Below are 23,039 nucleotides of genomic sequence, written 5' to 3' on the forward strand. Positions count from 1 at the left end.
ATACTTGCTATGTTGATAAAAATTATGTCTTTTGATTTTTAATGAAACTGAATATTATACATACTGTTTACTAACCATTTTACTTTCCTAACTGTGATTGTCTTCATATAATTTGCTATTCTTTTTATGTTAGACTTTCAATTTGTATATCTTTCTAATAACAACATTTTTAATTTGTCCATTTGTGAAAATACTTCTGTATTTTCTCTTTAATTTTTAATATTTTCATAGATGTTTCCAATGTGCATTTGCTTAGTGATGCATTAGTTTAATTGTGGATTTTCCAATTTCTTTTATAATTTTCTTCCTAGCATTATCAACTTATTTAAATTTTCTCCTTATGCTTTTATTTGTTTATTCAGCTAATATTGAGTGTCTATTATGTTAGGCAATGTGCTAGACACTGGAGACAGAACATAGCCTTAAGGATCTTATGATTTATTAATGGAAAAAAGGAAAACAGAGAAAATAGAGAATAGTAGTAAAACGTAAAGTAGTAGTAGAAATAGTAATGTGAAAATTATGATGACATATATGAACAGAGTGGAAATGGGAACACACAGGACATTTACTTGAAATTGGAGAGAGTAAGAACACTTCTTAGAGGAAATGATCCTTGCAAATGCTGAATTCTGAGTAGAAATTAGCCTGGAGATAAGAGAAAAGACAGGCTTTCAAGGCAGATAGAACTATGTGTAAGTGTATCCAAAGCTGCACAGTCTGTCGAAATATGATGTTGGGATTCCTGTGGGAGAGAGAGGTATAGAAGACAGTGAGAATGAGGAAGGCCAGGTTCTAAAGGGCATAGCATGCCAACAGTGGAGCTTGCACTTTATCTTGAAGACAATGAGACCATCACTCAGGCTTCAGTGTGGAAACAACATCAGGGAGCAATGACTAGTAGCAGGATGACCAGTTAGAAGTGTGTCAGAGCTCAGACTTTAGCATTATAAATGTCTTTTTACACAGATTAACCCATCAGAGTCTCAGTTTCCTTATCTAAAATGGGGATAATAATACCTACTCTGAAATTTTATTATTAAATATTTTAAAAGAATTCAAATTAGTCAGGTGTAAAATAGGCACCAAATAAATGGAATAAATTAATATGGATTAAGGGATTAAATATACATTAAAATTTCAATGTTTGAGGAAAATATTAAAATTTCTACTTTATATACATTGTTTGATAATTTTATGGTATCCTAAGTACTATTTATAATCTGACATCTGGAAATACCAGCCTAGAAGCCTCACAAAGTCAACATGGGCCACCTTACAGCATTTTATGTAATCTTATACAGAGATTTCCCCCCCACCCCTGCCCCCATTATACTTCCATCTCATCACAGAAGAACCAGAGAGCCATCCTGGAAAATGAATTCACTCATTTTCACATTCTCATAAGCAAATAAGCATTGTCTTGTCTATTGTAATTCTAACCTATTTTTTTTTTAATGTATTTGTTTTCTGTTCATTGGAAACTGTTTTTTTCTCCATCTGGATGCTTGTAGTTTATCTAAGTTTTGGAAAGTGAAAACTTTAACAAAATCATGTTTCTGATTTTAATTAATATCAGTGGTACTGCTGCATCCCTTCATTGTAAAGTCTCATGCTTATTCTGCATAGGAATCTCCTGTTTCTATTGCTTTGATTTTTGCTTCTCTGGCTGTTCTCTTCTCACTCAGAATTGCTGTTTTGTGAATTTTGGATTGTATAATTCCATATCTGCTTTATCTTTGTTAAGTATATTAATATTTTTCTGGTTTTCCATTCTCAGGATTCTAAAATAATTTTTTAACACTGACTTGTCTGTCAAATATTAGCCAGTGTGTCACTTAACTGTCTATTGCATTGTACACTATGTCTTTCACCAGAAACTGCACATTTCTGATTCAAGATCACTTGGGAAAATATATCACAAAACTTGTAATTAATATTATCTTTTTCTTTACATTTTCCTTCTGTTTCAAGAAGGAATTTGTTGCTTTGCTTTCTTAGCATAGTAAACTTCCTTTGAACTTTTATTTTTTTCACATGTCTACTGATGTTTAGAGAAAGTGGTCTATGTTTGTACATTATTAAGATTGTAATTAATTCTATGTGAATTTATTCAAAATACTTATTCTCCAAAAGTGGCAACCACAGTTTATCTAATTTTACTTTGTTCCATCAAGATTTTCTTGCCCATGGGACATAAAGCATGAAAAACTAGGAAGCCTGTTCTGCAAACGCCATTTATTTCGCTGGCTTCTTGGGTGTTTTCTTTTAGATATTTTACGTAAAGTAACTTAAGAGCCATTCCCAAATAATTCTTGGGAGTGATTTGTTCCTCCAGATTTTCCCATGTGCTACCTTTACCAACAGTTTTAGGTCCCTCAGGCCAAAATAACAATTTGTGGCAGAAGGTAGAGAAGTAGATACAGAGAAAATAATTTCATGGTTGGTGAAACCTCTTTTATGCTAAGACATTTGGTGGCTTGCTTGTTTGGAGCAGCATAAAAGTAGCTGTGGAATGTTCTTCTTTTCTTCATTATTATTGTTGTTGTTGTTACATTTTTCAGTGTCTTGTTTCATTTAAATTGTGTTCACAAAACTAATGAGCATGGTGGCTTTTTGTTTAACAGCTTTATTGGATTATAATATTTAACACAATATTCTCTGCACATACTTTAGTTGTAAAATTTGATGTTTTGAAATATGTATACACCGTGAAATCATCAATACAAATCAAGATAGTAAACACATCCATTACTCCCAAAAGTTTCCTCATATCCCTTTGTTTTCCCTCTCACTCTTCCTGCTATCCTCCCTCCTTTTCAGCCCTAGGTGACCACCCATCTGCTTTCTGTCACTGTACATTAGTGTGCATTTTCTAGAGTTTAATATACTTGGAATCACATAGTATGTCCCTTCTTTTTTCTTTTTTGGCCTGGCTTCTTTGATTCAGCATAATTATTTTGAGATTTATCCATGTTTCATATATCAATAGTTCATTCATATTTTTTGCTATATTTTGTTGCGATATCTATATATAGAGATAGATAAATAGATATATCACAATTAGATTATCCAATCACACATAGATTGACATTTTGGTTGTTTCCAGTTAGGGGCTATTGCAAATAACATTGCAGTGAACAATCATGTACAAGTCTTTGTATAGACATATGCTTTAATTTGTCTTGGAGAACTACCTATATATGGTATCACATGGATTACATGATAGACATATGTTTAAAATTTAAGAAACTGCCAGATTTTTCCACTGTGGTAATATCATTTTTATATTTCCACTCCAATGTATGAGAATTGCTGTTGCTCCTCAGCCTTGTCAACACTTGCAATAGTCAGTCTTTTAAAAGATGATCTAGTAGATATTTACTATTAACCATTGTGATTTTAATTTATATTTTCCTAATGACTAACAATATTGAGTATATTTTGAGCTTTATTTGCCATCTGTAAATGCTCTTTCATAAATTGTTCAAATATTTTGACCACTTTTACTTGAGTTTTCTTCTTATTGAGTTTTGGGAGTACCCTGTATATTTTTGATACAAGTTCTGCTAAGATAAATAATCTATCTGTTAAGATAATTAATTATAAATGATAATTTCCCAATCTTTATTTTGAAGAGCAGTATTTTTAATTTTCATGAAGTCAAATTATCAAATTTTCTCATACGGATCACGTTTTTGATTACATAGCTAAGAATTCTTTGGCCAAGACAAGGCCAAAAGGTTCTCTTCTAGAAGTTTTATACCATTAGATTTTACATTTGGATCTATGATCCCTTTAAAATTAGTATTTGTATCTAGTGCAAGGTATGTATCAAATTTTATTTATGCATGGATGTCCAATTATTCCAGCACTAATTGTGGGAAAGACTATCCTTTCTCCACTGAATTGCCTTCACACTTTTTTCAAAATCATTTGTTCTTATATGTATATGTCTATTTCTGGACTCTAATTGTTCTATTGATATATTCATCTCTATAGATTAGTCCTGTCTATGTTATCTCTAAAATTAAATTATTTTTTTTAAATATGTAATTAAAGTCATTGTACAGTTTCTACCAATTCATCAATAAGTGCAACCATTACGATTATTATAACATAAAATTGAAATTTTAATATTAGAAATAATAGTGTTTGTGGCAATGCTCAGTAGCAACAACTTTGAAGCATTGAAACAACTATGTTTGTTATAAGTCTGGATACTCAAGTTGTTTTCCTCCCTATGATTTTCCACGTAATTTCTAGTTCATACAAAATTCAGAAGCTCTCATTCTTCCGAGCAGTTTTATTTGTGTTTTACTGAACATGGACTCTAAAAGATTTTCCATTGATTTCTAAATGATTTTACTCTCATAGAAGATACTTAATGGCTATGGCCTTGTGCTTTCTTGGGAGACCTTTCCTCACCTTATGTACCTTGTTGTTCACTTAGATCTGAATCTGCTGGTTTTTAAATGTGTTCTAATCATAGCCTTCAGACAATGTGAGCAAAAATGTCTGGTAATTAAGCTCCTCAATGGGAAGTAAGTTCCATGCTGAACTTCCAAATGACTACCCTGTTATAGTTTTGTAAAGCTTGCTTGAAATAATACCTCAGTAAGCACTTCTTTGAACTATTTTTATTTACAAAGATTTAAATTTACTTTAAAAATACTAAGTATATTTTGAATCTCACCATGTTAAAACATTCAGTTTGGATAGTTGGGGGCTAAAGTTAATACTTTTTATTGTGATATTTTACACATATGGTAAATGGCTGCATGACAGTGTAAAAACAGTAATATATTTCCCATAAGAAAAGACAAGAAATAATCATTACCTTTGATTTCTTCCATATGCTGGTTAACACATATTACTCATAGTCTAAACAAGCTATAAGAATATAGACATATTGATGCCATCACTAATTTTGTAAGCTTCTTATGAAATACTCCTTTATTTTTTAAATAACAGAATGAACAGCTAGATAGAAACAAGATTTCATAGGATTTGCTTTCGTTATAGTTTAAGAATCTGTTGATTCATTTTAATAACAATGTATATGAATTTGATGACAATGTACATGTATACTTTAAGAGGATCTTTATCTTCCTGCAGTTATATTTTTATTTAAATATGCATAAATATATATGTATCCTTTTGATATATGTAACTAAAGGCTTCTCATCTTTTCTAAAAGCTTTTATTTGATAGTTGGAAATATTCCTAATTATCATTCAGAAAATAATTTGCAAGTTAAATATCTACACTTAGAAAGTGTGTAGTTTAACATTTTGTACATTTGTCAAATACTATATAATATCACTACAACCCAAAACATCCATTGTTAATTGTTAAATTAAAAATTATGATTTTGAAAAAGCAGTAGAAAACTGAATTCAGCAGTTTAAGTTTGATTCAACCATCTACAAGCTTTCTGAGCTAAGGCAGATCACTTTACCTCTCCATGTTTTTGTTTCAGTAAAGCTGCTGATATGTAAGGCAGGCTCAAATATGAATTCCTCAGGATTTGTAAGTCATTAACTGAAATTTTATTTATTGCTGTTTCTTCCATTGCTGTTAATAATATATTGAGGACATAAAGTATTATCCATGTGGAAGTTTCTAAAATTAAAAGTAGAAACAAAGCCTCTAAAAATCTTGAAGTTATGGATGTAAATGAAACTGAGCCAAAAGTTTTATAATGGTAAGACATTTTTGACTGATCTTTATTTCCAATTTGTTAAGATTTCTCCTTCAAAAGATATGTAAAAGTGCTTCTTAAAACTTATTGATGTAAAATATCTGAAACCTGAAGATATATCATCCGATATATCTAAATATCTAAATAAAGATTAATAATCGGTTGATTTTAATGCATTTGGATTATTCTAAGTTTCCTTACAATTTTGGCTCTAGAAGTCTCAGGCTACACCAGTCTATCAAAAAAAAAGTAGGCAAAAGCAAGCAAGCCAGATCACTCAGATCATATTTCACCCATGGGAAAAAATCTAATGGATTAGCAGACAAAATTTGAATGGTACTAGTTTTCAGGCCTATAATGAAAAAGATCATTTTTCTTAATACTTCTTCTTACATTATTTTGGGTGCACACTATACTACAGTAAGAAGTTAATAAATAGGTTGGAAGCAGGTAGAAAAGGTCTATAGATATAAGTATACTTTGTCTTTTACAGTAATTTAAGAATGATTCCAACTTATAGCATGCAATTTTATAGAAGATGTTTGTCTATTCATTTTGTTTTGTTTTGCTTTGTTTTCATAGAACAGATTCAAAACAAATTGATTTTGATTAAAATAACTTGAAACCCTTCATGGAAGAATTAAAACAATGATTGAAGTATATTGTTATACAATGGCATATTAACTGTTTAGCTGAGAAAAAATAAAAATGAGGCTCTTGACTTTATGCAGTTTAGCAGTGAGTAAAATATCTCTTGATATCACTTCAAATAAGAAAGTAGTAAGATATGAATTATTGTTATCATAATTCAAATTCAAATTTATTTCTAACATGTTTCAGTACTTTTCTTTTTACCTTTGCAAGTTATTCCAAAAGAATAAAAAAAGACATACAAGATAAAAAATATAGCTCTTCATCAAAGTTCTCTTTTATTACAAGTTTGCAACATAAACTTACTCCTAATGCTGCATTTTATGTTTATTAATAGATATGCTTATTTCAAACCATGGCAAAAATGCTAGCTTTAAAAAATTTTTATTTTAGTGTGTTTCACCAAAATAATTTTTATTCTAGTATAGTAAGAATTATCTGGAGAAGACTTAGCTTCAAATTGTATGAATTATATAACATTTATTTTTGCCACATTGAATTGAATGCTTGTTTAATTTTAGAAATTAAGAAATACTCACTTGGCCCAGAATTCAGTCACTTTCTTACTCTGTGTATGAATCTGCTGACTACATAAATGGGTCATCTGTGCTTTCCTTTGGGCTTGTTAGCCTTGCTTGTCTACTTAATTCCAAGGCAATAACCTAGGGCTTTGTGTGTTACTTTAAAAAGTACAATACCATTCCTTGTCTATTTCCATAAAATTATGCTTAAATACTCTCCAGTTCTGTTCATTTTGAAATTTTTTATTGAAATCTCAGCCAAGATAATTTTTTTTTTTTAGGGAGAAGTAGGAATTGGTCAGATACACAGAGGCAAAGGGAGAAGACAGTCCAGGGAGAGGCATGAACAGGCAACAGCATGGGCAAGCACAGGTAAGTTTATTTATTTATTTATTTTTATTTACTTATTTATATTGGCTGTGCCGGGTCTCAGTTGCGGCGTGTGGACTCTTAGTTGTGGCATGCATGTGGGATCTAGCTCCCCGACCAGGGATCGAACCTGGGCCCCCTGCATTGGGAGCGTGGAGTCCCACCCACTGGACCACCAGGGAAGTCCCAAGATAATTTTTAAATTTGATTCCAAACCTTAAAAATAACAGTGACAATACAATATATTGGGGGAAAAAGTTAATTTGTCTAGAAATGCATCTTTTGCCACTTATACAGAAATTATTTGTTGTTGAGTTTATACCCAGTAGCATATTTTTATGGTGTTTACTTTATGTAAAAAATGACATTCACCATAAAAGATTTCTGTAGCAAACCATATAATAAAAGGTACGACATAAAAGGTACAATGTAAATATTGTAGGAGAATTCTAAGTGTGTACTAAAAAAAATTACATATGCTGTGCCTTAAAGGCATGATAACTTTGTAAACTGATAAACAATGGTACCATGCTCATAGCTAGGTGTAGCTAATTATATGTCACTGTCAGGTATATATGGAAAAATGTTAACGAAAATAAACACAACTCACATAACCTCCTGAATTATTCAGAATTAACTGAGAAGATGCAAACTGCCAAGTGCTTTCCAGGGTGTGGATAATGCCTCATGATCAATAAGCAAATGCTGTCCTTAACTTAAGACCAAGTTTAATAATGCATTATTAAAGAGATATAAAATTGGTTGGCTCCATTATATATACAAATCTGCATGTTTGATAAGATTTGCATTGCGATAGAAAATGCAGCTTCTTAATTCCACAATTTTAAGCAATACAGTGCTTGAAACATTGCATGTGGAGGACGTGTGCCATAAGAAAGAAAGGTAAATAACTCCTTAACTGTGTGGAGGGCCTGTGCCATAAGAAAGAAAGGTAAATAACTCCTTAGCTATTTGACAGAAGGATCACAGATCTGGCAGTTCATTATTTGATCTGGCTTCTTATCTTTAAGACCATTCAGAAAAGAAGTAAACAAACAAAGAATGAGCATTTCTTTCTATACCAAATATCCATAATGGAAAATCTACCACCTACCTGACAATTTATGCAGATTTCTGGAATTAAATTCAATCTAATTAATCTTGCTCCTTAAACTTTCTTGTTCAGTCTCCATATTTCTTGGTTTAGAACTTTTAAGAGGAACTTGTATTTGGTATCCCATTTTTTAAAAGTCTGGAAAATGCTGAACTAATAAATTAGGTAATTAATAATTTCTATCACCTTATTATAAAAATTGGATTAGAATGTATTTATAAAAATAGGTTTAATTTTTAAATTCTTTAAATTTTTTTGATTTATGAATGTTAGTAGTTTCAAATATCTTGTCATAGTTTAGTAACATTAATGAAATAATTTACCAAGAAAATGAATTTATTTTCAATAAAATTAAAATTAATAATATGCCAATGAAAAACATAGAAATATATAAGCTTTCCAAAATAGAAATATAAGAAAGGCAAAAAAAAAAGTATTTGATTTGATTTGATTTAAATGTGGACAATAGAAAGTTACATTTGTGTGCAGACGGTCATTTCCCTCATTCCCTATTTTGGCTCCTGGCTTACTGTTCCTCTCTCTAGCCCTACTTCTGTTATAATTATTGCAATTTAAATTTCCATGCAAGTTCTTTCTGATAACCTTAAGCTTCTCTCCTCCAATGAACTTGTCCTCCATTTTGACTGGGTCACAAAATCCCATGGACATTCTACTGATCCTGTCATTACAACCCACAACTCCTTCACAATCTTAACTCTGAACCCAGTTCTATATGCCGTCTCTTACTTTTGCATCTCACTGCCTATACTAACCCTAGTATAGGGTTATTTGACGTCTATTAAATGAGCAAATCCTGTGAGTGATCTACCTAAATCTAAATATCTAAAACCTAAACTACGTATCTAGTGTATAGAAGTAAAATCAATGAATCTAAATTTCTGAAATCTAAAATCCAACCACTTTTACTACCTCTGTTTAGTTATCATCCTATACCAAGTTATCATCATCTCTGATATGGATTATTATTTCCACTATTGCCTTTCTACAGTCTATTCACAACACGTATCAATCCTTTGCTTTAAACTACATAAAATCTCCCCATTCCCCTCAGAGTAAAAAAATAATCCTTACAAAGACCTACAAGGTCTTATAATATTTTGCACTCTACTAACATTCTGAAATTATTGTTGACTATACTCCTTCCACATTGACCTTCTTCCTGACCTTTTAGCACATCAGGCTTTTCATTTCATACCACCTATTTCAAGTGGTTTTTCCTCAGATCTAGAATACCCTTCTGGGTTAATGCTTGACTCATTCCTTAATCTTCAGGAGAGCTTTATACAAATGGCTTATATTAGGAAAGACTTTCCAGAATGTGCCATACAAAATTAAGTATGTTTCAACTTGTGTGTCAATTTTGGTGAGTAATATGGCTTCAATGACTCATTATTCATTCTCTCTCTCTCTCTCTCTCTCTCTGTTCATATGTATATGACAAAGTGTGTGTTTCTCTTTAAAGTAGTTAAATGGAAACCAACTAACTAAAATTCAATATTTTTATAGTGGTTTTAGTTTAAATATACATGCAAGTGCAGTGTAAAAATCTTATGTGCAGTTTGAGTTTTGTAAAATGAGGATGCTTGTGTAACCAGACCTTAGCAAGACATAGAACATAACCATAGTCTCAGAAAGTTCCCTGTTCTCTTTCCAGTCAACACTCCTCTGCCCAAAGCAACCACTTTGCTTTTTTTTTTTAAAAACTATATATTAGTTTTACCTATCTATATCTGTTCTAAAACTTCATGCAAATGGCATTGTGTAGTAGTAATTTTCTGTGCCTGGATTCTTTCTTTCAGCAGAGTGTCTGCTAGATTCATGCATGTTGTTGCATGCTTCAGTAGTTTGTTCCTTTTTATGAGTAAGTATAAATATACTGATCTGTTTATCAGTTCTGTTATTGATATGTATTTGGGTTATTTCTACTGTTTAGCTATTGCGAATAGAGTGACTGTAAACATCCTTACAGACATTTTTTTGTAAGCATATATTTTCATTTCTCTTGGATAAATACCTAGAAGTGGAATCTCTGTGTCCTAGGACAGCTGTATGTTTACCTTTATAATACATTGCCAAAGCATTTTCCATTGTGCAGTTCTACACACCCACCACAAATGTGTAAGTGTTCCAGTTACTCTCTCTAGTTAACAACATTCAGTGCTCTCAAACTTAAATTTCAGCCAAACTTACAGTTTTGTAGTGTTATTTCATTGTGATTTTAACTTGAATTTCCTTGATGACAAATAATGTTCACTTTCTTAGCATTTTTGTACCCATTTTTATATCTCCCTTTGTGACATGTCTGTTCAAGTCTTTTGTCCATTTTTATTTATTGGCTTGTCACTTTATTGTCACATGGAGATTTTTATATATTTGATTTTGTTTTTTGTAAGATAAATGTTTTACAAACAATTTCTTCCAGGTTGTGATTTGTTTATTGATTTTTTAACAGTGTTCTTTGACAAGCAGCATTTTAAAATTTAACAATGTTTAGTTTTTAATTTACTCCTTTCAATTTTTAAGGCATTTTTTTTGTATCTTGTGTAAGAAATATTTGCCTTTTCTCAAGTCATGAAGATATTCTCCCATGTTTTATAAGATTTATAGTTTTGCTTTTTATATTTAGATATGCATCTATCCCAAATAAAATTTTGTACATGGTGTAAGGTAGAGGTAGATATTCTTTTTTTCACATATGGATATATATTTGAAATATATATGGATATATTTTAAATATAATTAGATAAAAAGCCTTACTTGTTTGAACTGCCTTGGCAACTTTGTCAAAAATAATTGACAAAATATGTGTGGGTCTATTTCTGGACTGTCTATTCTTTGCCTTTGATATTTTTTTCTATCATCATGCCAGTATGACTATATATCATTATTATTATTATTTTATAATAGTTTTCTTTTTTAGGTTTTCATATTTCCATATAAATTGTATATTCAACATGTCAACTTTTATAAGAAATTCTGCTGTGGTTTTGATTGTGATTACTTTGAATCTAATTTTGGAGAATTAACATTTTCACAATATTGATTCTTCAAATCAATAGTCATGGTATATCACTCCAATTATTTAGATCTTTATTTTTTTTCTCAGAAATATTTTAGAGTTTTGCATGTACAGGTCTTTCACTTATTTTGTTCAATATGTTCTTAAGTATTTTAGTACTTAATTTTATTAAAATTAATTTTTTAATCTTTTTATTTTGAACTAATTATAGACGCAGGTAATTTTGGAAATAGTGTCAAGTGTCAAGCTTCCTCTAATGGTGACATATTATAGCTTCAGTACAATATCAAAACCAAGAAAATGATGTACATCATTTTCATCACTGCTAACTAGACTATAGACCTTATTCAATTTTCATTGTTTTCATTGTTTTTAACCTGCATTTGTGTGTGTGTATGTATATAATTCTAAGCAGTTTTATTCCATGTAATAAGTTGTGCAACCCCTCAAAAATCAACTGTTCTAAACTGTTCTATGACCACAAAAGCACTCCTTCATGCCAACCCTTTCCCATAGAAACCACTAATCCTTTTTCCATCTCTATAGGTTTGTCCTTTAGAGAATGTTATATAAATGGAATCATACTTAATACCATGTTTTTAAATTACGTCACAGAAATTTGGGAGTTGGTGGAAGTGAGTGGTGATATAGATGAAAATTTTAATCATGACTTGGTAATCATCAAAACTGGGTGAAGGACCCATAAGAACTCATTGTACTATATTCTCTACTTTGAATTACTTTTGATATTTTTCTTAATAATAATACAAAATTAAAAGTTATCAAAGAGTAGTTTAAAGTGTCTAAAGTAGAGGATATTCAGAACAGAAGAATATGAAAAGAATGCTGTTCAAATCCAGGAAAAACATTAGAGAGAAAAATAATTTAGAGTGTCAAAGTCAGATAGGAAATAATCAGATAAATTAAATAAGTATGAGTGTAGTAACAGTAAAGGACATTATGATTAACTTTAGTTATTTTTAAAATGAGATCAAAATCAATGATCGAGGACAATTAAAACAAATAATATTAGATGATGATGTAGGAAATATATAAGGAAAGATTAGCCAGTATTGAGGAGTCTTGAAAATGAAGCAAGGTGATTTTAATATAAGCACTTTCTTTAAGGATAGCTTCAGGGCAACTGGGCAGGAGTTTTCAGCTTAAGGATGGCAGCTACTATTTGGATTTGTGACCCACTGAGACCAAACAGTATGGAAAATTTTCCTTTAGTGTCTTTACTCCAGAGCAGTTCATTCCAATAGAACTTTCTGCAATGTTAGAAATTTTGTACATGTGGGCTGCCCAATATGTTAGCCACTAGTCACATGTGGTTATTGCGTGCTTGAAATGTTGGCTATGTGACTGAGGAGCTGAAATTTTAATTTAGTGTAACTTTAACCAATTTCAATTTAAATAGCCACGTGTAGCTAGCAACTAGAGCATTGGACAACATGGATCTAGAGGTATCAGTAAGTTCCCTCTTCTCAGTCAACGCATTTTAACCACCCATATTTTTAAATTAGTCAATGGATCTAACTTGATTTTCTGCTCCAAACTTCCTTAGGAAGCTATATGTTAACTCAAAGGGATTATTATACAAGTTTCTTTCTTATTCCCTCCCACCCCACCCCACCCCACCTAGGCCCAAATACAATTCTCTAATATTTTTCATATTTATATTACCCAGTCATTGCCTTTAGACATTGCCTTTAGATGGGCCCTTTAAGGCCTATCTTTGGCAAAATCCATGTAGCAGTGCCCCTATGTCACGTACAATCATAAGAAGAAAAAAATTAACAAACAAAACTGTACTTGAGTCTTTTCTTAAAGAAGAATGTCCATTTCACTCTGAACCGGAACAATTAAGTAAAAAAAGAAAAGAAAAACATGTATATATGTTTGGCTTTGAACAATGACTCTGTTCGACTCAAGTATAGCTCCTGACGTCTAAGCAGATAAATTGGCTTATATCCTTTAGTGATATATTAGGGCATTTTAAACCAACCTGATCCAGTTTGGCTGAAGGAAGACACTCAACCCGTGGGGATTATGAAATAGCTTAAACAAGCAAAACTTACATTCTGCTGTTATCTGCATTTTAAAATGTGCTCATTAGCTTCTGAGCAGATATAAGAGGCTAATCACAATACTTAAAGGAGTGTATAGTTAAGTTTCAACTTTTCAGTCTACCTGCATTATCAGGCAGAAATCTCATTAAACAGATGGGCCTCACCCCATGACCCTAAAATCAGTACAGAGATTTTGGAGAAACTAGAAGAGAAAGTGCCAAAAGGTATTCTTTCTTCATGGAAAATACCCTAAGGCACCTAAATATGCTAATGCTGAATCAGCATTACACTTTTAACTCGGCAAAGTCGAAGGAACAACACTGCAAAGAAGCTTTTTTATGGTTCTTCAAATCATGAGATATAAGCATTATCAAGATTTATTTTAATACACTAATTAATTACATGGATTTAGGAATAAACAGACCTATATGTCCCTAAAAGGATATTTCATTATTGAGTTGTATTACAAACTAAGATGAGACATAGATGTGAGCCACACTGAAAGTAACAATTTTAAAACTTGCAGACACCCTATCACTGAAAGCAAATAGCAAAAATACCACATGAGAGCCTGGGTTTCAGTTTATACATGGCTTAAAGTTAACATTAATAGTAGCTTAATTTCATATGGATAAACATTTCACAAGCTAGGAGTAGACTTGATTATCATCAGTTCTCAGAACCAAACTTGAAATTATACCTTCTCAGAGAGTTTAAAGGACTCAAAAAAATTATCTTAAGCCTAGTTAAGTAAGCCATTCAGAATTAATGTTTAGCAAATTCTTAATTTTTGTTTAAGAAATCCCAGATTAGAGCCACAATAACCTTGTAACATTCTTATGTAGATATCAATCTCCAAATTTGTATATCTACATATATGCATAAATAAATAAATGTGTGTGTATATGTATGTGTATACTTAGGTTGTTTTGAGTGATGAGATTAGATGGGGTAATATCAACCATAACTCTGAAGGCTGTTACATATTTTTCTCTCATTTAGTTATTCATTCATCCTTACTTTCATTTATCCATTCATTCATTCATTTACTTAATATTATACATAATCATTAAATGTTTTCTCTGTCAGATATAGGGTAGGCCCTAGGAATAGAAAAAAATAAATGTTACACTCTGTACTAAAGAGGCAGTCAGCGTACTATAAACAGAATGTTTTAGGTACCCTGGAGGGTAATAAGAGAAATATAGTATGCATTTTCTTCTTAAAAGAAAATTATATGCTAATTAAATTACTTATATTAACTTTGCATTGCTCTTTTTTTTTTTTTTTTTTTTTTTTTGTGGTACGTGGGCCTCTCACTGTTGTGGCCTCTCCGGTTGCAGAGCACAGGCTCCGGACACGCAGGCTCAGCGGCCATGGCTCACAGGCCTAGCCGCTCCGCGGCATGTGGGATCTTCCCGGACCAGGGCACGAACCCGTGTCCCCTGCATCTGCAGGCGGACTCTCAACCAGTGCGCCACCAGGGAAGCCCTGCATTGCTCTTTTTTAATAGGACTTCGATGAGTTTTCAACTTACATTTGAGTCTCGTTAGATGTCATTGCAATACAAAATGTGATATCTTAAAACAAAAATACTATACAGAGAGTATAAGGAACATAATGAAGATATAAAAATCACTTAATTTAATAATCCTACTTTGTTTCTTTGAGAAAAATTCCACACTCTGAATAGCCCCTCATTACAATATCTATTTGTTAAACTTATGTTCACAAGCACAAGCTACTACAGTTCTTTGAGTGTTTTAGTTGTTTATCTTAAGTAGAATATAATTCCTTAAACTTTTGTCCCCTCTTTCTATTTTTTTTTTCAGTAAATATAGAAAAGTGCTTGATATGCAACAGATACTAAAAGAACTATTTGATGCAGAAATTGGTCAGTTAATCATTCTTCATCTTCTATCCTGTACTGGCCAGTTGATGGAGTTGTCAGATGTCGAATATTCAATATTACTATCAAGTCCTATATCTGATGGAGGGAGACAGAAAGATATGACTAACCCAGCACCCTTGAATTGTTACAGACTGCTTACTATCACTTAGTGCTTCATCTGTGATAGAAGCCCAGTGGACTGGAGAGAACCATCCATACATTGTTAGTCACAGCTTTTGGCCTTAACCCTAGTGTATTCTCTTAGTTATCTGAGCTGGAGAATACTTGAAATATAAGGTATAGGGGAGGTAAAAATTTATCTCTACCCTCTTAGGTTTTTGGCTGAGTTTCAGAATTAAGCTGACGTGAAACATATTAACAGGAGAAAAGCATAGAAATTTATATATGCTTTACATGACATGGGAGCTCTCATAAGGAAATGAAGACCCAAACAAATGGAAAAACCTACTTGTTCTTATATTAGGTTGACTAAAGAGAGGCAGTTGTAACTATGAGTAAACTATGTGAGGTGGCTAAAGGAAGATAAGAATTATTTGAGCAAGATCTGTTTGTACAGAATTCTCTTGGTTTTGACACCATCGATTATTTTTTTCTCCTGGTACAGGAAGGGCATCTTTCACATGGGAGTTTTTAATCTCCTGTTTTCAGAGAAAAAAAAGGAGATTAGAATGTCCCTCTTATATCTGCCAACTCCCAGCACTTTGAACCCATGAAACATACCATTTCTCATCCAGAAATGAAATAGAGGAAGGGAGACACAAGGATGAGAATCTGCAGTTCTTTCTAGAGGCCAAAATTCAGTAAATGCAAATTGTGTTTTTCTAGCAATTGTAAACATTAAAAAAATAGTATTAAATATATAAATTACTTCAAACAAAGTAATTCAAAAGATATACTGGTGATTGTTGGTACTCTAAATTCAACCTAGCAGATAGATAACAATCTGTCAATACTTTGCCAAGAAAAGAGACAAAAATTAAAAGAAAATTAATTTAGTCCTTATTAGTCCTTGTTTCTCTCCCTTGCACTGAGCACTTGGGATGACTTATTTGCAGGTAATAATCTATAATATCACATATTAATATAAAATATTTTTCTATCATAAATTCTGAAAAATATATCTAAATCTATTTTTCTTCCTATTAGTAATGCAAAATCACTCCTTTTTAAAGCATCGCTATATGGTAAATTCAACAAAGAATGTTAAATATTGGTATATTTTAATTGTTATGTGTTTCAGCAAAACCATTTTTTCTTAACTGCCTTTGTTGGCTAGGTCATCTTTCTCTAGACCCAGATGTTTGTAATGTAACTCTTTTTATTCTAAACGTATCAAGAATGTTCTCTTATTCTTGTTTGTTTTATCTCCTTATCAATTATCAGAAATTTCCATGCTTTAAACAGGAGCAATACAGTTTGCAGAAATAGGACCAGCATTTTCAGCAGAATAGTATTGAATCTCAGATTTTCACCATCGTCCTGCTGCTATTCCTGCTTATAGTACTAAATGCCCTATTGGCATACTACTGGAATTCATTCTTTTTTTCTTAATGTTCTGTTTGAATTTACTAAGTTACCTGCTGCCAGACTGTGTTTGGTAATATCTCCTACCCACTTCCTTATCTTGTCTTTGGGCCAACTTCTGTAACCTCCTTATGTAACTTCTTTTTACCCAGGTAATCACATTCCTATATTCTATTTCTTTATGAACTATGATATTAGTTGACTAGAATTTGGACTCCCTAAGAGTAGAGACTGCGTTTTGTACTTCTCCTCCTTGTTAGGACTTCCCATTGCCTTAAAACTCTCCTGAAATTTTGACTAAACAATAGTTAATTAATCAAAGAAAGGTTAATAAAGTACATTTTTATACTGATAGATTTAAGACAGCTCATGTTCACTTTAAGAGTGCTTTTTACATGCTAATATTCACCACATTTTTAATTACTTTTCTCAAATAATTTTACTAAGTGAAAAAGGAATAGTAACAACAATACAGTAGTCTCTAATACAGTACAAAGAAGTTCAATAGTATGAACATTTTATGAAAGAACTATCAAATTATTAAAAACACAAGTATGTTACATATTAAAATTTATAATATAGTTTAGTTCTACAAATAAAAATGTCTTTCCTGATGTTAACCACTCCATCAGGGATGGAAGTGGCAGGTGTTATTGATGTCATTAAGAAACACAATACTTCAGTGAATTTCTTAGAAAGGAAAAAGATAAACCAGAAGCCAAAAGATTTCCCTTGAATTCTAAACTAGTTTCCAATTCAGTGTATCCTCCTTATTCAAAGTTCTGACCCTTAGATATTAGTCTTTTGAATGGCATAAGAACTGAATATCTGAAGGACTGATTTAAATCTCCTTTCTCATATAATCTCCACTGGATTGACACAAAACATCAACTGTTCCTGGGCTTGGTGAGCAAGAGTTCAAGAAAGAACTGTTTTTTTGAAGAGTAAAATTCCCATTTGCACTCTCCTCCAGCATACATACATTAAGAGGAAAGTATCGGGCACATGACTTGATGAGATCGGTCAACGTAGTCTTTGCTGAACTTCTCAGGATTCTCAAGGGAAATAAATGCAACATATCGTTAATTCCACTTCCTGCCAAAATGTAAAAGATAGTAGATAAATATATATAGAAATATATAAAAAGCTATAATTCCTACTAATTAAGAAAGCCATTGATTGGTTATTTGTTAATTAATGCAACTAAGCCCCTATAGCCTTTTCATGTTCTCTTAGCACTGAAAACCTCACAGTTTGGGCACTTTTTTTTTTTCTCATTAAAAATAGTTCTGTGTTGATTTCTAAGTCTCAGTTCTGTTTAGTACATTCTCTTTTCTGGATTCAATTTTCAGTTCCTTAAGGGCAGGACAATACCTTTTCATATTTGCCAATGTACATTTTAAGCGAATCCAAGCCTTTTCCTCCTACTGTCAGAGGTGACTCATCCCCATTACCTATGTGCTTGACCCTCACATGCTCCCCCAAGGACAGGCACGTTCTACCCCACAACTCAGTTCTGTTCCTTTACAGCCTTTATTTTTATTTCAGTGTTCCTTAATAAATGCTTCAAATTTCAGTCAAGGTGGGAAATATATTAAAAATGTATTTCTATATCTATTAGTTCTTATAGAGTTTGTGTAGAGGGAAAAAGTTAATAACTAAAATTTTAGAGATTATTGGAAGACTTGTTTACTTCATTCTCTATGTTCACATAAACAGATCATTCAAACAGGAAACTAGACAGAAAACTCTCAGTCTTCCCACATCATATGCAAGGCCCATGATGTCCATCAGAGATCTATTAAGGCATTTTACAACTGTGTGCTGATTTCTGCCAAACCACCTAGAGTAAGGTAGTATGGAGAGCAATATGACCTTGGTGTTATTAATAATATCTTCTCAGGTACATACATGCTGTTTGGGAAAAATCTGTTTTGGTTTGTGTTCAGAAAGTGTCAGATAAGAAGCTCCAGAGTTCCCGAGGTATGAGAGATCTGGCAATATTTGAATGAGAGGAAGAAAAGCACCAGAATAAGATAACAAGACAAAGAAAAGAAGATTGACATGGGCTACAAAAATTTTTAGACTTTGAAAACTATCAAGAAAGAGAACTGGAGAGAAAAGGGGAGAGGGGCTGAAATTGGGACAGCAGGGACTAAAGGACCAGGGAAACAGTCTTATATTATTGGTACATAGCCACACACTTTAACACTTATTAGAGAAACTCACTTATTTTAAAACCCAATATGTGTGGAGAACCAACTCTGCCAGGCACTAAGCTACTGTTTCTCATCCCCAAAGCATTCACAGCCTGCCTTGTAGTATTGAGGCCAGAACTCTACAAACAATATTTCTCCCTTTGCCAATAGGGAGTAATCGAAAAGGAGTCAACACACTTTTACTTGAAATGGCTGGATAGTAAATAGTTTAGGGTTTGAGGGCCATTTGCCTTCTGTTGCATCTATTTAACTCCATTTCTGTAGCAAGAATGTAACTATAGAAAATAAGTAAACAAATGAGCATGGATTGTTACAGTGAAACTATGGACACTGAAATGTGAATTATATATAATTTTTACCTGTCATGAAATTTTTTTTAATTAAAAAAAAATCTTAACTCACAGACTACAAAAACATGAGGCAGGTGGGATTTGACTCATGGGCTGTAGTTTGCCACTCCCTGCACTGGGGGATAATGGAGGGCAGGGAAAAGCAACTTACTGCTGCTTCTGTTTGCTTGCCATCCAGTCTAGGTGACTCCAACAATCGTGCTTCATCCTTGCAGTGGCAGTTGGTTCCAGTCTCCAGTTGGGTGCTTGCTCTTGCTCTCTGAGCAGCAGCTTCATTATGCATCCTTGGATGTACCTGAACCAGTCCAGCAGTGTTCAGGCCTTAACTCCATGATGTCCCTTTGAGTTCTGGAGCACCAGCTGAGTGCTGCATCCTTCTCAGAGTTCTGGAACACAGCTCTGTGGGTCCCTTCTCCAGGCTCCTAGGGAACCAGCACTTCCTTGTCAGCAAACCATCCTCTGAGGTCTAAGTTCCAATTCTTCAGAGTCTCTTCTCAAAGAGTCTAGATTCTAATACCCTTAACTACTCCCCTTTTTTCCCTAAGCCCTTGGGGTTGTAGCTACCTCCTGCAGTCACTATCTCTGTGTTACCTCCTTGTTCCCTTTCTGCTGTTTTAGTTCTTTACCACCTGTTTAACCAATGCTTTTATTAAATTCTCTCTGTTGAAGTACCAAATATAGTTTCTATTTTCCTGACTGAATGCTGACTGATTTACTGATATATTTCTTCGTATATACCCTGTATTGCTCAGATTACCTGATCAATCACAATGGCATTCATAATCCAAGGCCCCAGCAATTATTGATTACTAGTTTGGGGTCGGACATTAGCTTCCGGCTCTGATTATTTGCATTTCTTTCAGAAGTTTCCATCCCAGAAAATCAAAACAGGCTTAAATATGACCTTTGAGGTCTTTTATCAGTTCCTAAGAGATGCTGTAAATTCAGTATGTCTGCTACACTGAGGCAAGTTAACTATAATTTTTTCCAGTTACACAATTTTCAATGATTTCTTTTAAAATCCCCAGGCATAATTATCTAATTATACAAAGCAGAAAATGTTAAGCTTAACTGACATCATATAATATTATATACATTATATATATATATAATATATATATATTATATATATAATAACAACTGATACCACTGACATTATTTGATAAGCATGTTGCTAAGTGGAGAACATTTTTAAAAATTTAATTCTTATAGTAACCAGTGAGATAGATAATATTAATTTCCTTTATATAGATTCTTCAGCATATAGTTAACAATTTGTTCAAGATCACATACATAATAAATATCAGAATAATCACTTAAACCCAAATTTTTTTTTTTTTTTTTCGGTACGCGGGCCTCTCACTGTTGTGGCCTCTTCTGTTGCGGAGCACAGGCTCCAGACACGCAGGCTCAGCGGCCATGGCTCACGGACCCAGCCACTCCGCGGCATGTGGGATCTTCCCGGACCGGGGCACGAACCCGTGTCCCCTGCATCGGCAGGCAGACTCTCAACCACTGCGCCACCAGGGAAGCCCAAACCCAAATATTTTGACTTCAGATCTTTGCTTTTTAATTACTATGATGTATTATCTCCCAATGAACTGATGTTATACACCAGCCACGTTTCCCTTTTGGAATATAGGATTTATTCCCCTAGTTATGGGAAGTTTTACCAGCCTATCGCCCTTTCTGAAAGGGCCATAAGCAGTTCTTTTAAGCTTTGGGCTTGAAAGAACTGCTTCACTCAAGGTCACACTACCTTCCCAGATGCAACTGGTATCCAGTGTTGTGCTCAGCCTGTCACTATAATGGGGGACAACTATGAAGGACTATATCAGTTTTGAGCTCCGCATGAGATCAACTGAGGCACTGAAGCCAAATTTATGCCTCTATCCAATCCCGTTTCCTTCCCTTTCCATACCTGTTGATCTGAAGAAATTCCTAATAAATTTACAGCATATTCTTCTCTGTCTCAAAGTTGGCTTCCTGGGGAACAGAACTTGCAAAACCCAGGTAATTTAAATAAAAGTAAATTTATTTAACATAATTTCATACAGAGAGATGGTTCAAGGCCTGTGGAATGAAAATTTTACTATTAACACAAATTAATACTATTTTAAGTGCTAACTCTAAGTCAGTTATTAAGTTTGGCACTACCCATATATTCTCTAATATGGCCACAGACTAGAGCATCTTCAAGTTTCTGAATAGGGTAATTAACTTGCATAAGATTACAGACAGTTGTTGTGCTGGATTTGAACCAAAGTCTCTTAAATCCAAAGTGTAATATTATATTGCCAGTTGCATCCTGTGACTGCTAACTAGCTTGGTAAAGAAAAATGACTATCTGTTTATGAAAGTTAAGTTAAACATACTCAAAATTTAAACTGAAATAGTTACTTGAATACAGGTGTGTTTCATTGGGCAGCAATGTAAACAATTATATAACCACTAGTAAAAAAAGAAAATGGGAATATAGGACTTATTTTGTTAATTTGTTTTTCAGAAAGGGGGCAAATGAGTTAAAAAATCCAATCGTTAACTTCTAATTTGGCAATAGATTCTGTGATGGGTATATTGCTGTATAAATGAGCTGCAGGTGTGAGGGATTTCAGTAACAAATATAACAATGTAATTCCACATTTTTTTCTAAATTAAGTTCATAGTTTTTTTCCTTCTTCTGGATTTCAGTCACCACTCCTGAATTTAATCTGTATTAGCCTTGCCTTCATTAGTAAATAGTGTTTTAGATTGGAATTCTGAATGCAAGAACCCCAAATGATAGATGTCCTGCTAAATGAAACTCAAGTCATTGGCTGCTACCAAGCCCTATAGCCCAAACATTTGACAGGACTTCCAATGGGAACGTTAATGGTAGTTGGCATAAGAGTTCCCTGCCATGCTCTGCTGTGCAAAATCTCCACCATCCTCACATCCTATTGTGCTTGATTGTGCTTAATTGTCTAAGGATCTCTGGAATATTTAATGTTTAATGTTAGCTAGTATTATCATTGTCTCCTTCTTTGTTTGCATCATGTATTGAATTAACATGTAATTAGGGATATCCTCAACCTTACTCCATAAAAGTCAGGTTAACTGCAAAAACATTCATTTCTCTAGACTAGGAATAATCAAGTCTCTATTGGGTCAATGGCTAGATAGAAAAGGACTTTTTAAAAGGGTGTTTAATTTTGTATTAAAGCTGACTTCTTGAATATTTTACTTGTTCTGTGTAAAAATGCAAATAAAATTTGTATTCAGTTACCTTATGTCAAAGGAATTGTCCTCTTGAAAAGTAGATACTAAAAAGATGTAAGCAGGAAAGTCCATCTGAAAGAGCCCCATGCAAGTATTTATATAAGTCTAGCTGAATTGCCTTGACCTATCCTAGACAGATAATATGTTTCTCAAAGGCAACTCATCACTACCATTATTTGTTATAAAATTAAGGTAGTTGTTAGATCCATGCTGATTTATTTACATTTCTATTCAGAATTCTAGCAAAGAATTTGACAGCAGAGAAAGCCACTTATTCATTCCACAAGTACTCACTGAGCAATTGC

This window comes from Globicephala melas, chromosome 4, assembly GCF_963455315.2.
Source record: "Globicephala melas chromosome 4, mGloMel1.2, whole genome shotgun sequence".
Lineage (NCBI taxonomy): Eukaryota > Metazoa > Chordata > Mammalia > Artiodactyla > Delphinidae > Globicephala > Globicephala melas.